The sequence below is a fragment of the Gavialis gangeticus genome, unplaced genomic scaffold, assembly GCF_001723915.1.
Source record: "Gavialis gangeticus isolate Ggan-Ray unplaced genomic scaffold, GavGan_comp1, whole genome shotgun sequence".
NCBI classification, from domain to species: Eukaryota; Metazoa; Chordata; order Crocodylia; family Gavialidae; genus Gavialis; species Gavialis gangeticus.
The window spans coordinates 152,253,526-152,256,007 of record NW_017728992.1 but is presented as its reverse complement, the minus strand read 5'-3'; the positions used below and the strand labels follow the sequence as shown (position 1 = coordinate 152,256,007).

The 2,482-nt window shown below is 48.0% G+C and overlaps 1 protein-coding gene and 1 long non-coding RNA gene across 2 annotated transcripts in view; one reads left to right on the top strand and one right to left on the bottom strand.

Moving 5' to 3' along the window:
* The window catches only part of LRRC69 (leucine rich repeat containing 69), a 137,965-nt gene that overhangs the window by 25,849 nt on the left and 109,634 nt on the right, over positions 1-2,482 (bottom strand). The window lies entirely within an intron of this gene.
* Positions 2,411-2,482, top strand: part of LOC109305035 — an 11,484-nt gene continuing 11,412 nt past the window's right edge. Inside the window, exon 1 of the long non-coding RNA XR_002099542.1 lies at positions 2,411-2,421. This is a non-coding gene — a long non-coding RNA (uncharacterized LOC109305035). The remainder of the gene's footprint in view (positions 2,422-2,482) is intronic.

Genomic DNA, 2,482 nt, shown 5'->3' with positions numbered 1-2,482 from the left:
TCTTCCTTGGGTGTGTGGCCCTGCAGGGAAAGAAAATAGCCATAAATTTTATCCTCCACCTCCCTGATTCCCCTCAGCCTGCTAACCTGCTCCTGGAGCCCCCTCACCTGCACCTCCAGGGCGCTTGCAGGACAGGTGTGGGGATCCTCAATCCCTGCCCCCCCAGGCCTTGCTGGGCAACTCCCGCAGGCCAGGGAGGGGGGGGACGCCAGCCCCCCATGGGCTCTGTCTGGATGGAGGCCTCAGACAAGCCCCAGGTAGGCTGCACCCCCCAGGCAGGGGCCCTTGGTGGTAAATGCATCAGAGTTATACCACATTCTTCTCTATTTTTGACGTGCACACAGCCACAGTAGCTAGAAAGTCCTTGTAACATTTCTATTTGACTAGAAAGCCACTTCCCAGATCTTTCAGGTGAGCTGTCAGCTGGGGATACCTACTTTTGTCACCCCCAAATTTGTGTTGCAATACAATTTACTCGAATTTGAAAATGACTAGACAAGAAAACTTTTGTAGTACACCTCATCAAGCACTGAGAATGATTCTAAGCTGTGTGCACATCAATTCAACTCCCTGCTCTGTCACAGACTGAACAAATCCAGATATATTTATGGATTTAGATATGGTGATAATGAACTCCTGGAGTAGAATTTACAAATCTAAATTAGGTGCCCAAGTTCCCTAATACAATGCACAGGAAGAGTAAAGTGCTAGAAAATCATGGCTCTCCAATAGTGACCAGCATTGGTATAAACAGTCTTAACTTTATGCATTCCAGAGCAGCATTTCTCAACCTGTGTGTCACAACCCAAAAGAAACATTTGGATGCCTATGTTGCTGGGATCCTTTGATGGTAGCTGACTTCCATGCCCCTTGGGCAGGGAGCTGGACCCAATGTCCTTATGATTTGAACTAACAGCTTTCGAGGGCAGGACCTATCTTTGAAAAGTATCTATCATACTGGGCCCCTGGCTCCAACTATGAACAACTGTTATAGCCAAAGTAATAGTAATTACTAGGCCTGTGCAAAGCAGCTAGTATTCGCTTTGGATTTGGATGATTCGGGGACAGCGATTCAATTTGGTGATTCAAATCACTGTCCCGAATCAATTCGGCCAAATCTGATTCAGAGAGTTGGCCGCTGCTGAATCAGACGAATCTCCAAATTGAACAGGCCCCATCCCCTGCCCACTCTCCCAGCCCCATCAATGGCTGCCCCACCCAGCCCCAGCACTTAAAAAAATCAAAAACAAAACAAAGCCCCACACTCACCGGCTCCTGCTGGGGGGGAGTCCCCACTTCCCCACACTGCTCCTCTGAATTGAATCAGCAACCGAAGCTTTGCATAGCAGCCCTAGTAATTACTAATATATGAGAGTTACTGAAAGAGAGACAAAGATACTTGTGGGTGATATCTTTTATTAGAATAACTGCATGGTTGAGACAGACTTAGGCCACATATAGGTGTCACTGTTCTCTCAATAAAAACTATGAGCATACAAGTATTCATTCTCCCAGGTAAATTTATCCTGGGTAAAACGTACCCACCCCAGCAGAAACATTTTACAGGTTGATACCTGGAAGATCTTTTCTTTGAAAGAAACTCTTTTGCAAGAACAAACACCTATACACTCCCCTCCTGGTCTGGTCTGGGAGGGGAGTGGAGTGGAGTGGAACAGCGGGGCAATGCTCTCCACACTTCCTAGACATGGGTCCAGGCCATGCCAGTCCCAGACAAGGCCAGTTTGGGGAATGGACAGAAGGCATTGACCCACTGTTCCAGTCCCCTCCTGGTCTGGAGAAGAGTGGAAAAACTGACCACCACTCCCCACCTACCCCCCAGAATGGGCGTCCCTGGTCTATGGAACAGCCCAGGGGCTTGGCCCCACTGCTCCCTACACTCTGTTCCCAGAAACCAGGAGTGGAGTGGAGGAGAAGCCACTCCTTGTCCCGCACCCACCCTGCTGCCCAGGATCACCCTGGTCTGAGGAAGATACAAGTAGCAGGAGAAAAAGTACATTTGCAGGCTCAACACCTATACTGTTCCCTCTCCCAACAGATTTGTAGCTATGCACATTTCTCCAAAACTTCCGCCACTAGAAATTAACACTTGCTTATACCTAGACAAGCTTTTGAATTCAGTACATTCATGAACTGTATTTATACATTGCATTCAAATGCTTGTCAACGCCTGTCCGAACAATGCAGTTGGTCCAATAAAAAATATTACCCACAAAAGTCCTTATCTCCTGCATATTTCCTGGACCATCATAGTACCAGCAGAAGAGCCACATGCATGATCAGAGGTCAGGAAAACAGACCTTACGAGGACAGGCTGAGAACCATGGGGCTCTTTAGACTGGAAAAGCACAGGCTCAGGGTTGATCTGATGGCCACCTATAAGTTTATCAGGGGTGACCACCAGTACCTGGGGAAACGTTTGTTCACCAGAGTGCCCCAAGGGATGACAAGGTCGAATGGTTAT